The sequence below is a fragment of the Physeter macrocephalus genome, chromosome 8 (genome assembly GCF_002837175.3).
Source record: "Physeter macrocephalus isolate SW-GA chromosome 8, ASM283717v5, whole genome shotgun sequence".
Classification (NCBI taxonomy): Eukaryota; Metazoa; Chordata; class Mammalia; order Artiodactyla; family Physeteridae; genus Physeter; species Physeter macrocephalus.
In genome coordinates, this window is record NC_041221.1 from 143983992 (window position 1) to 143997961 (window position 13970).

General features: G+C 43.3%; 1 protein-coding gene across 3 annotated transcripts in view; it reads right to left on the reverse strand.

The window, feature by feature from the left end:
• The window catches only part of HTR4 (5-hydroxytryptamine receptor 4), a 338048-nt gene that overhangs the window by 195129 nt on the left and 128949 nt on the right, over nt 1-13970 (reverse strand). The window contains exon 1 of one of the 3 annotated variants that reach the window (XM_024128060.3): nt 6905-6954. The exons of the other annotated variants lie outside the window; for them this stretch is intronic. The gene's annotated coding sequence lies outside the window, so the exon portion shown is untranslated. Of the gene's footprint in view, nt 1-6904; nt 6955-13970 lie in introns of those variants that run through there. 3 annotated transcript variants of the gene reach the window in all.

Below are 13970 nucleotides of genomic sequence, written 5' to 3' on the forward strand. Positions count from 1 at the left end.
AAAAAGAGTCATGTACCACAATGTTCCTTGCAGCTCTATTTACAATAGCCAGGACATGGAAGCAACCTAAGTGTCCATTGACAGATGAACGGATAAAGATGTGGCACATATATACAATGGAATATTACTCAGCCATAAAAAGAAATGAAATTGAGTTATTTGTAATGACGTGGATGGACCTAGTGTCTGTCATACAGAGTGAAGTAAGTCAGAAAGGGAAAAGCAAATACTGTATGCTAACACATATACACATATATATGGAATGTTAAAAAAAAAAACTTTCTGAAGAACCTAGGGGAGGGACAGGAATAAAGACGCAGACGTAGAGAATGGACTTGAGGACATGGGGAGGGGGAAGGGTAAGCTGGGACAAAGTGAGAGAGTGGCAAGGAAATATATACACTACCAAATGTAAAACACAGAGCTAGTGGAAAGGAGCCGCATAGCACAGGGAGATCAGCTCGGTGCTTTGTGACCACCTAGAGAGGTGGGATAGGGAGGGTGGGAGGGAGACACAAGAGGGAGGAGATATGGGGATATATGTATATGTATATGTATATGTATAGCTGATTCACTTTGTTATAAAGCAGAAACTAACACACCGTTGTAAAGCAATTATACTCCAATAAAGATGTTAAAAAATAAAAATAAAAAATTTTTTTAAATGGAACAGCTTACTTTGAAGTCATCCAAAAAATGAATTGCTGAATGGACAGAGGAGTGAATAGATAGAAATATGATAGAACAAGTTAGTAAAATGTTAATTGTAGAACCTATGTGGTAAGTATATGGGTATTCACTATACAAGTCTTTCAACTTTTAAGTATTTTTTTACAATAAAATATTGGGAAATAAACCCCCAAAAAGGCAACAACAGTGTTGTTAGAAGAGTTGGATCAGATATAGAGCTCTCTGCAATGCTCATGGTAAGTGCTTGTCATATTTTAGAAATGATTATTTACTGTACAGGTAGAAGATGGGACAAGATGATAGATCCCTTCAGCTCGTACAATCTGTGAGTAAGAGCTGTGCTAGGTGAGCCAGAGACATGACATGCATGAGCGGAGTGAGAAGCCAGGCCACATGGCATAGAGACCAGATGCACAGGGAGGAGCCAGGATGCAGTCACAGAAGTATGAGAAACCAGGAGGTATGCACAAATGAAAGGTGCAAGACCTTATGCAGGGAATGGCTAACATGGGGAGGACCTTGAAAATAAAGGCAAATGGCCATTATTACATGCTAAATTAATGTGTTTCTCTCTCAACTATCCCTTTGGTAGGAGACATGCATCAGATTTAGAGTCAAACCTGAGTTCAAATTCTGTCTCTGCCAACTAGGTATGTGACAACAGGAGATATTCATTCAAGCATCTTCTAGACTACTTTTACTATGAATACCTAACACAATACAAGAGTGAGCCCACAGCAACTACTCTTCTGCTATGACCTTGGGCCATCAGATCCTTTCTCTTGAGAGTTTGAACCAAGAGACACACTTGTGGGAATGTGTCATATTAACTGAAGAGCAATGGGAAAAAGCTTGTGAATGCCTGCAACTGAGTTCTCCAGAGATGACCTGGTTCCCTTCCTTCCTGGGATCTAGTTCCTTGATCTATGAGAAGCCCCATTATCCTTCCAATAAATTTCACTTTCTGCTTAAGCAAGCTAAAGTTGGCTTTTATTATGTATGAGGAAAAAAATATATTTACTAATACAATTAGTTTTCTAATAATATAAGAGTTTATTTATATTTCCAGGCCTTGGTTTCCTCATCTCTAAACAACAACAACAAAAACCCCTCATCTCTCAGTGACTGACTGAAAAATTTAAAAAGACTAGGTGTAACAACTCCACAGTACAGAGTAAATGTCCAATAAACATTATTTAAATTGCGTCTGAGTTTCACAATCACTAAATCTTTCTGAGTAAGTACTCGGAGACACCTTGTTTAGGTGGAGGATGTGTGGTCATGCAAAAAGAGACTGATGCTGGCAGTCAAGAAGGAATGAGTTGACTGAGTTTGAAATTTGGTTTTAAAAGAAACTTTTCTGATTGAAATTTTTAAAAAATTAATCAGTTACATATTAATGTTTTGACTGGAGTTTCTGTTGGGTTTCTTCATTGTGCTGCTGATGATTCAAAAGGGAAAAATGTACAAAGCAACAGGAAGCAAAAGCTGGATGCACAGATAACATGTATTTCTTAATCTCAGAAAGACTGGTCAGAATTTATCTGGCAGTAGACAAGATATTAAAGTACTTTTTATTTGGATTATTCTGTGACTAATGAGGACTTTTATCACCCAAATTGAGTGGTAGGTGGAAGGAGGGAACAAGAAAAGATCTAAGATCAGAACTATTAACCCAGAAATATCACAGCTGAGAAAAAGAATACGTTTTTCTGAAATTCAAAACGAGAGGCAAAGGTTAGATGCTTAGTGAGAGATGTCAATTAGCCGCTAGCAGTTACTGTCTTTCAATCTTGCTTTATTTATTGATTCTCCTAAATCCAAATATTTAGTTATCTTAAAAATAAGATATCTTTTTATTTAAAAAATCTCAAGTGGGTGAGTTGTGAGCTTTATTTGGTTATTAGGTCTTAACCATGTGGTTTTCAAATTGTGGTCCCTGGACCAGCAGCATCAGCATCATCTGGGAATCTGTTAGAAATGCAAATCCTCAGACCCCAACCCAGAAGCACTGAATCAGAAACTCTAGGAGTGGGGATCAGCAATCTCTGTGTTGATATAGGGTCTTAAAGGAAATAGTCAACCTTCTTAGGGTTTGCCTTGGATCTTCAATATTAATGGTAATTGGTAAAGTAGTCATTCTTACTCTGACTATACTTAAGGTTAGTCCTATCGATAAGCCTGTTTGGTGGCTATTTATATTACACTTATATTTCCCTCTGTCCAAATGTGTACTACTTTCTACTGCCCCAAAGTATAAAAACAGCAAGCAGAATGGAAGAACGAAAGGGCAGGCCAAGAAGAATACAGAAGGAGGGAATTGATAAAAATATGGCAACTTTAATTTGGGTGATAAAAGAGATATCTAAAGTTTAGATGATAGTGAGGACTTAATGGAAAAAGAAATGTCTCATCCATTGTTTGCTTCTTTCTGCCATTCTTCCTTTCCCTTGAGCCCTTCTCCCCTAATTTAACCAACCCTGCCACCACCTCTCTCACTCTGGATATGCCTTAGAGCTATTTCTGAATAGCCTGAATTACAAAGAGAGAGGAGAAGACAAAAAAGGGAGGAAGTCACAATATGTCAACTGAACACAACTATCAACCTCAGTCTCTAATCTTCCTAGAAGCAGACTTGATTCTACAATTGAAACAGACAATGTTTAAGATCATTTCTACCCTGTAACATCAAGATCCCATTCTCAGAGGCAGTTTAACGTGGGGAACAAAGTTTCAGAACAAAGACTCTGGAGCACACAGCCCAACCCCAGCTCCACCACTTCACAGCTAAATGAACTTGGACATGTTATTCCACCTCTCTAAGTATGAGTTAGCCCATCTCTAAGACAAAGAGAATAAAGTATCTCTCTTATAGGATTCTTAATGCAGATTAAATGAGATTATCCATGTAAAGCATTTAGAACTGTGTCTGGCACATAATAAGGGCTGGATTAATGTGACCTATTAGGATCCGTACTAAGTTGTCTCTAAAACACTTCTCAGCCTTCAGCAGCATCTTGAGCATTTCCAGACATAGCAACAAGGCAGTGAGAAACCAGGAGGCATAAAGGTAAACGTGTGAGGGTGGCTAATTTGGAGGGAGGTGGAAAAGCAGCTAGCAACACAGCAGTTCATCTATCTACTAAAATACTTTGTTGTACGGTCTTTCTGTTCAAGGCCCCAAGACTTGTGTTTGAATTACAACAGTCATTCTCAACAGGTGTTTGGGGGGTACTTTGTCCCCCAAGGAGATACTGGTAATATCTGGAGATATTTTTGGTTATCACAACAGGGAGTTGCTACTGGCATCTAATGGGTGCCAGAGATGCTGCTAAACATCCTACTATGGACAAGCTAGGCCCTCACAACAAAAAATTATCTAGCCCAAAACATTAATGGTACAAGAGGTTTGAGAAACCCTGAATTACAACGTTGTTTGAAGTTACCTTAAGAAGGCTTGATAGATTTTTTTTTTTTAATTTTCCAAAAGGCAATAGTATGGAAGATTTTGGCACTTGATGGGAGGTGAGAATGGGTGACCTATAAGACCTTTTCAACTCTAAGGCTTGATGTGTGCAGTTAATGCTCAACCACAAAACTAAGTCAATAGTGCATTTTCACCCTTTTCCCTTTGCCTAATTCCTTTCCCTGAAGACAAACTGAATTTTTTTTTTAAAAAGACGGTTAGATATTGGAAGGTAATCATAAGACATTAGGATAAAATTTTCTCACTAAAACAAAGAACATCAATGATAATCAGATAATTTTAGAGCTGGAAAAAAACTTGGATATGATTTAGCAAATAGATTCTAGTTGAAATCTTCCATTTCATTTCACAGATGAAGAAACTGAGATTTAGAAAGGCCGAGAGACTTAATCTAGGTCACATAATACTACAACCATCAGAAGATCCAGATTCTTCCAAAGAACTTATTTATTATTCACTGATAATATCAAGGGACTTCTCTATGTGCCTTTATTTTGCATTTTTCAATGATCACAGTCTTTATCTGTTCCTATCTCTGGAAATCCCTGAATATGGGTCTCACCTGATTAGGTGCTGGAAGTGGGAATAAAAAACAAACAAACAAAAAAATTAGGTTCAAGAGATACTGAGCAAAAATGGATAAGACCCGCCTATTGATTAAGCTGTGGTCGCTACTGATAAAGAAAAAGGAGAAATAAAGAGGTGACTTCAGTTCCCAGCCAGGGTGACTTGGAGGATGGTGGTGGTTCAGTAATAGATGGGATAGTCAGGAGGTGGTCTGGGTAGCAGGTACTTATGCTGGGTTTCAGGTGCTGTTCTTCAGTCTGTGAAGTTAGGGAAAGAGATGAGGGGATGAACAGTGTCAGGGAGGTCCGGGAGAACTCGAGTGGAAGAAAACACATTCAGTTTGGAGGTTACAAGGCCACTGTGGCCCTTAGAAGGAGCAGCTTCAGGAGTGATATCCAGATAACTCAGAGGAACCAAGAGCATCACTGTCCTCTGAGCCCTAGGACCTCTGTCTGCTCAACATGTGCTGAACTGAAAACTCCCTGAAGCTCCTGCTAGTCTGATGTGCTACAGTTCTCCTGGAGTTTAAATGATGACCCACTGAACTGTACAATAATAATTATAACAAAGACAATAATAATTATAACAAAGACATTTCCCAAAACACAGGAGTGAGTGTAGGCTAAGTAAGGGTGGCATGGAAAAAATAAACGTAAGACGGAAAAATGACTCGAGAATGATGCAAATCCTCTTTACTCTATACTAATTTTTTCCGCACTCATCATTTCTTTTTCTTTTTTTTTTTTTTTTTACTCATCATTTCTTGAGAGCTGCTTCTCAGAGCTCCACGAGTCTCATCCCATGTGCTGACTTCTTCCTTGTTTCTAGGGAACTTTATCCATCACCAGTGTCCTTTCCCTTCATCATCTGGGCTCACCAGCAGCACGCAGCAACTTCTCCTCCCTCATCACCGATGCTGAAGTTCCACACAGGGGACTAGGCAAACACCACCCACCACCTCCAGGGTCACCCACAGCTTTTGACCTGGGGACTCCGTCCCAGCAATATTAAGACAGGAGAGCAAACTAGCCTCAGTGTCCTTCCATCAAAAGCCACCATTTGGTTCATGCCAAACCTGTACCCTAAGAAACATTTTTTGTGTATTTTAATGAACCAATGGGAAATCAAGCCAATGTTTTCTAGGAAGACAAGCTCATGCCATGACTTCTCCACCTCTGCCAGCCATCACTTCCTTGTATCAACAGCCACTTCTTCCAAAGGCAACTAACAGCACACTGCCACACACTGGGTAGCAAGCTGAGAAGAAATGCATCTTAAATTGGGATTGGGATTTTGTGAAAGACAACTGCAGGAAGCTAGCCCTGGCAGCCACAGCGAACGCTTCATGCAGCACAGCGTGCCCACACACTCACGGTCACTTACACACACAGCCAGGTATACACTTCGGGTATGCATATCTTGTCTCACTCACACACACACACACACACACACACACACGAGTTAGAGTACACTCTCTCCGTTACACATCTAAGACCATCCATACCGTCCACACATGTACCCTCTCTCTCTCTCTCTCTCTCTCTCTCTCGCTCTCACATACACACACACACACACACACACACACACACACACACACACACGGTTATATGTGCACAGCCTATGTCTCTCTCTCACACACACACCCTTTTACACACACTACCTCACAGAGCCAGCGAACACACAAGCAGTTTCACAAGTACTTACGTACACAAGTGTAGGGTACTAGCCCCAACCCTAGTGGTCCCACGCTGGAGGCATGTCCTACACGACCAGCCAGCCCACCTACAGCCTGAGCCGCCACGCAGCCCATCCCTGAGGTAAAGCCGGGTCCCATAAGTCCAGAGCCCCCAGCGGCGTCGCCGTGGCGCCGCCCCGCCCCCGCCGCGTCCCCGCAAACACGTGGGCTCGCAGGGTCGTGACCCCTGCGCCCTCGCCGCACCTACCCTCCGCCTGAGGCGAGGGAGCGAGGCGCCCTGGCGGACCGGACCCGCCACCCCTCGCCGCGGAGCCGAGCTTCTGCCGCGGCACTCCCAGCCGCTGCCTGCGCCCTCCCCGCCGCCCCCTCGGGTGCGGGGTTCAGCCCCTGCGCTGGGAGGCTGGCGAGCGCGAGGCGCGGGCCCGCCCGGGGCTGCGGGCGGAGGGACCCCAGCGCAGGCTCACCTGGGCGGGCCGAGCATCGTCCTCCTCCCGGCCGGCCGAGACTGGCTCCGCAGGCTCAGCAGCCCCCAGCCCGCGTGGTCCTCGCGGCCGCCCCCTGCGGATGCCGGGGGTGGCTGTGGCGCGGCCGGGCGCGCAAGGCAGTGGGCGCAGGGGTGACGGAGGGACCTCACCCCTCGGGGCGGGCCAGCGGGGCGCCTTCCCCGGGGAGCGCTGCCCAACAGAGGAAGCTAGCCCTGGGCTCACTGCTGGCTTCTGGGTAACCCTGGGCAAGTTGGTTAACCTCTCTGAGTACCCATTCCTCTACTGAAAGATAATAAACGTGAAGACGGAAAGTGCCTCTGGTGTCCGTGCTAAGGGAAATCTACAGCCTACTTCCTTCTCATGCCTCTGACTCTGCCTGGGCACAGTTAGTTTGGGAGCAGGGTTCAGAGTGAGATCCGTAGTCCCTTAGATACAAGGCTTCCAGGTTTTCCAGGGTCAGTGTTTCAATCGACTGGTCTTCCTAAGTGATCCTGCCAATACTTGTTTTGCTTCCCCCATCTGCAGGAAGCCTATTCTCCCACCTTTTTCCACTTGTGACCTTGAGCATGTGGTTAGACGAAAGCCCAGACCCACCGCTCCCATCTGTAAAACGGGGACCATAAACTCCCAGTTGTGTTGAGACTTACCAAAGCTCCTGCCTGTGTGTCACTAGTGCGTTGTAATATCTGTGAAAACTGTGAAAGAATGAAAAACATTTTTCCTCAACACATCTTTCCAAGGCCTCAGATTCCAGGGACAAAACAATTAAAGAGTTAAGCCATTTGGGGAAGGGAAGAGGAAATAAGTCTTCCTTTGATGAGACAGGTGAGGGGCCAAAGGTCCTATAGGTAGGGTAATTCACCCCCTCCGGGACCACAGAGTCTGGTGGAAGCCTGACAAACAGAGGAGCTGTGACAGTAATTAACCTGCAAAAGTAAATAAATCTTTCCAGACAATCTTAAAAATTATTAACTTACAATTGTGAGCACAACCCAAGTGAACTGGAAATTTAAATTGACCAACGTATTCATGCCAGAAACCTCTGAGCTGGTCCCTTTCTCAGATTCTGTCTGTTGATATTCCTGCCTTTCTCTTCCTCCTTCTTTTGCCAACCTGGTCCGTCTTCCTCATGGTCTGTGTTTCTTCCCCATCTTACTTGTACACTTTTTCTCTCTTCTCTCTCTCTCTTCCCACCTCAGTCTCTCCCCACCCTAGGTATCTCTTCTTTACCTTCTTTGTGCCCTGTCTCTGTCTCAACACTCTGCACTTTCAGCCATTCCCACCCATTATTTCTCTGCCTGGGTTGTATATGTCTTGAATCTTTATTGATCTCATATCCCCATTCAAAATTTGAAAGTGGAAAAGTTGTCAGTTATTTCTCTAAAGATCCAAACTTAAATTTACCACTATGCCAGTTCCCTAAACCAAATATTCCTGATGAATGACACCATTATCCTCACCCTCCTGGGAGTGCAAAGCCTGAATCATCTCTGACAACTCTACCTCTCTTCCCCTTCTCCCCAGCCTCCACTCAACCTCTTCCCATTTCCTACGGAGTCTCTCCCCACTCTTCCACAGGCAGCTGTTCTCTCCTCCCTATTCTCATTGGACTGAATCAGATGTGACTAAGTTAAGGATCTTGAGATGAGAGATTATCCTGGTTGCACAGGTGGGCCTTTAGAAGGGTCCCTGAAAGTAGAAGTGATGGGCATGAGAGGAGGTCAAGAGTGATGCAGTGTGAGAAGGACTTGAGCAGCTGTTGCTGGCCTTCAAGGAAGAAGAAAGGTCCTAAGCCAAGGAATACAGAAGCTGAGGTGGGGGCAAGGAAACAGATTCTCCTCTAGAGTCTCCAGAAAGGAAGGCAGCCTTGAACACACCTTGATTTTAGTGCCATAAGACTCACGTCAGACCTCTGCTCTAGAGAGCTGTACAATAACGAATTTGGGTTGTTTTAAGCCACTAAGTAATTTGTTGCACCAGGAATAGGTAACTAATACAATGCCTCTCTTTTACTTATGGAGGTACACACGAATGCCTTGTCTTATTATTAACAGCAATCCAAGGTAGCCCCTCTTTTCAGCCTTCTTGGTATACCCAAAACCTTGTGTTTCAAGCAATCTCTTCCCTGAACACTTGCTTTTCTTTTGTCTGTACCAGTGCTCACAATGTCCTCTCCAGAGTGCCCTCCTCCAGATGCTGCCTGTCCTACCTCTCTTCAACGCTCATGGATTCCATGGAGCTGTTCGTGATCTCTCCCTTCCTTGATTCTCCAGAACTTTGTATTTTTCAAGGTATATCCCATTTCAATTGGTGCTTTCTAACGGGAGAGAAGGGAACGAGAGAGAAGAATGGACTTTATATGCACAGGTTGAAACTGCTCCAGGTTCTCTGTTCCCACAATGCTGTTTTCCTCTCTCTACTGCAGTAGTTACCACCACACTCTGTGACTGTGAGTTATTTAAAGGTCTGCTTGGACACTGGATAGCGAGTGCCTCCAAGGTGGACAACAGGTCTTACCTCCCTTTCTACATCCCAGCCCCTAGACCCATGCCAGGTGCACAGTAGGGATTCAGTAACCATTTCTTGAATGAATGGATGAAGAGAGCAAGTGCAATGTCTGGTTGTGTTGAACAGACAGGGCTATTAATAATTTTTTCTTGTACCCTCTGGCTCTATTTAATTGGGCTGGTCAAATGAAGCACCTCAGTTAATGCAATGAGGTTTTAAATGGGACTGCTTTGATTCATAGCTTAAATCATAGACTTTTCTTTCCTTTTCTTTGTTTTATGTTTGTTTTTGTTTTTGTTTTGCTTTTGCAGAAGAAGACTCCCACAATAAAAGTTCCTTTTTATCTGCTTCATTTAAAAGGGGCTACTATTATAAGTAAAATGATTATAATCATGCAAACTCTTTGGCCCAACAATTCTACTACTTAAAATGTATCATAAGGATAAAAAGCCTATGTTTACAGAGGTTTATCCAAGAGCATGTTCAATGCAGGATCTTTTATAAGAGTGAATAATTGGAAATAGCCCAAATGTAATGGGGGATTATCTAAATATATTATCTCTACCATGAGATACCATTCAGTTATCAAACATTGTTTTGTCAACTGATATTTATTATATAGAAAGATGTTTATGAAATTTTTATATTCTTTTTTATGTTTACCTTTATTTTCTAACTACCATATAATAAGCCTATATTTAAAACTTAGGTTTAATTGTTTTTTTAAAATAGCTTTGCCTCCAAAAGGAAAATTGTATAAAACTTTGATATTTTTCCAAATTCCAAGAAAATTCATCTACAGATGAGATTTAATTCTCTATGACAAAAGAAAGGGAAAATCACAAAAGGCTTGAAATATAATTCATTCCATTAATTCATTCAGTCTAGGAACATTTATTGTACCATCTCAATTAAGGCCTTCAACAGCAAGCAACAGAAAAGAACTCTAGATAACTTCAGCAAAAGGGAAATTATTGGAATGTTATTTAGGGACATACAGAATTGTTAAGATACTGGAAGCCCAGCTTGGAGAATCAGGTACCAGGAAGAGTTCCAGAGAACCAAAAAGCAGAAAGTGAAGCACCTGGTTCACAAAGAAACTCCATCAGGACCGCGTGCCATCCCTCCTGATATGGCAAATGGCCTCTACCAGTTCTCCATCCTTGGGTCACTCAACCAAGTCCAAAGTCACTGGAGAACACACCAGACAGGCTGAAGTTAGCTTTGTATCTCCTCCTTCCCCTGTTCTGAATCAGAGAGTGAGGAAGGAAAGATCTAGTCCTTTCACCAAGACTACACACAATAGGGGAGATTTTACTTCCCCAGTAAATTTGGGGTGCTGTTAGGAAGGCAAAATGGAAGCTGACAGCCTGAAAATAATAAATGGCCACTACGAGCCCCTGAGATGTGCCAGGCATCAGGCTGTTCTGCCTTCCAGGCCGAGTTTCCCTGCCAGGAAGCCTCTGGTACAAATAGTTCAGTGGAGCTACCAGGCCAGAAACACCATTCAGAGGAGATTAAGAAAGCTTTGATTCTATTATTTCATTTATAAACTTGAAAATGTTAAGGTTTTCTATTGTTAATTTCTTCTAGTCTGCAGAAAAAAAATACTATTTTTTCTCTTCTGGTTGTCCACACTTTGCTCAACTGGTACAAATGTCCTGTTACGTATTTACTGCATAGCAGCCTGCCACGGACTGAAGCACCTTATCAGCAACACACCATGGGGGTTATCTTAAAAGTTTCAAAGCTTGTTTTAAGTTTATTTGACTCTGGGTGCCTTAGCTGCAAGATGGAGGGGTGTGTGTGTGTATGAGAGAGAGAGAAAGAGAGAGAGAGGGAGAGAGAGAGAAAAAAAGTAGGCAGAGACAAAGAGGAAGGAACAAAGAAGATGGAAATCAAATTCCAAATCCAAACTGCTGAAATAAATCAATACTTCTCTTGAACTCACAAACTTGAAGTCTGCATACCTTCCATCCACTAAGAGCTGCTAAAAATTTAAACAGTTGGACAAGGAGTTTTAATGTAGCTGCAAAAGAACGGAAACCAAACTGTGAATACCTTTCCTATAATGAAGCCAGAGTGGTTGGCTTCATTTCAATAAACGCCACAGAATAAATAAGACCCTAGAACAAGACACTGTGGCATCCCTGGGCACATGTCATTCACATGATTCATTCACTGGAGTCCTCAGTTTACCTTGTAGAGCAGTGGTCCCCAACCTCTTTGGCACCAGGGACCGGTTCTGTGGAAGACAGCTTTTCCATGGTTGGGATGGCGGCGGCGGTGGGGGGGCGGTCCAGGCGGTAGTGCGAGCGACGGGGAGCAGCACATGAAGCTTCGCTCCCTTGCCGCTCACCTCCTGCTGTGTGGCCCGGTTCCTAACAGGTCACGGACCGGTACCAGTCTGCGGCCTGGGGGTTGGGGACCCCTGTTGTAGACAATCATTCTATGTCAGGAAATAACTTCTAACAAAGCTTCCTCTAAATAAAGTTGAAAATGGAGAAACATTTGCAATTTGTTGTTTGTAAGAATCAAACTTCCCACAGAGGGTCATGTTTATTCTTACTTTGCTACACATCCTGGAGTGTATGATTATCTCCCACTCCCCCAAACCCAAATCAGACCTGATGAGAGAGGCTTGTTGCTCAGACTCCTCAATTCAGCCTCCAGGGAGCTTTTGTCCTGAACTCTGCTACCTCTTCTACCCCAGCTCACACATTCTGCTCTCCCACTGAGCTCTAGCCATCCTGGGCTATAGGTTTTTAGTCATGCACAGCTCTCTGGCCTCAGGACCTTTGCGTTTACTGTTTCATAAACCTGAAATGCTTCTCTTCTGGTTTGGCCTAAGTATCTCTTTTACAGAGAGGATTCCCCTTGACCAGCTATCCCCCCATCCCATTATTTTTTGTTCTAGCACTCCGTTTATGTCACCTACAGTCCTCATCTCACTCTGTAACTAATTCATTGATGTATTTTTTTTACTTGCTTACTCTCTGCCTCTCCAGTAAAACATAAGCTACTAGAGGTAAGAGACTCTGAACTTCAGGAAGAGCCTGGCTTAGAGTGGATACTCCTTGGTAAGAGTTGAATGGATAGAAATACGAACGGGCAGTTGGATTTGCATTTGTGCTTTCCAGTGGGTCAGAGTTGCCCAAGAACCAAGGGCCCTTGGAGGCCAAAGGAACCCACAACCCTGTGAATGAAAGGATGATCATGCACTTCTGTGAGAGGATGTGGCTTTGGGAGATATAGACTCGTGTGCTGGAGGGGCTGTGAAATGGAACAGGTGGTTCAGATGCTGTGACATTATGTCTGCAACTGAAAAGTGGATGAGGATCCAGAGAAGAAGGAGAGAAGCTTCAGGTTGCCTCTGGCCAGGAAAGAGCTGTCCAGAAGTCAGTCTATTCCAAAGGGGATTAACAGTATTGAGCAAGAGAGTATGAGACCACAAGAATTCAAAGATAGGCTCTCTTTAGTAACTTGCTATGTGGCAAAGTCTGTATGAACCTGCTTTGAACACTGAGCAGCCGGATGCCTGAATTAGCAGAGAATAGAGGCAAATAAAGGGCAGCCAAGCAGAGTTATCACTGTCCAGATAAGAGGCTCCTGGCCCTTTTTTGTGCTTTGCTGTTCTTTGTCCTCTAGTCATCCTGATATTGTTGGGTTTAATCTATTTATGTTTGAAAAGGCCGTTAACTAATCCATGTTTTATTATCAATAAAAATCGAATAAATGAATATTTAGTCTATTGGGAAGGAAAACTGGAAAATAAAATCTTCCAAGAACAGCCAAGTCACAAGAAAAACGTCATGAGTGTGATCTGCCCGGTAAAACTCTGGCACAACTGAAACTGTACAACTTATTTTAAAATTTGTACATAGTAAAAATTAACTGTATTTTTTGGTGTGCAGTTCTGTGAGTTTTAACAGATGTATAGAGTTACGTAACCACCACCACATTCAGGATATGGCAAAACTAATTTTAACATGGACCAGGGTATTTGGGGATATTCTATTTAGTGGGATATTTTTGACTAGCTTTGCCTAATATGAACAAGTCTCTTCTCCCTCCACACTGCCCATCCTCCCCTGCCTTACATCAGTTTGTCCCATTCATAAATTTGGAAGCTTTTTCCCTGTAACTAGAAGACGGGGCTCTAATGAGGGCAGAAGCTACAGTGGGAAGAAGAGAAAAGTTGGGGATGTGGAGTGGCCTCTCACCCCACCAGATGCTTTGGACTGGTTTAAGTTGTAACAAGAAGGGATTAGAAGCAAAAACCAATAGTACCCTTCAGGAAGGATTTGTGAGAGGCTGGGCACAAGTCAATACTCTGTGTTCAGGGCCCAACTAATGAAGCAGAGCTCAGACCCAGGGAGGAAGCCCGTCCTTGCACCTGGAGAGGCACGTTCATTCAGAGCCAGACTCCTTGGCACAGACACCAACAGTCCCATGAAGAGCAGAGGCAGCAGTGACCTGTCACCAAGAAGCATCGAAGGCAACAGAGGTGGTCAGAGCAAAGAGGGACAAGGTGAGT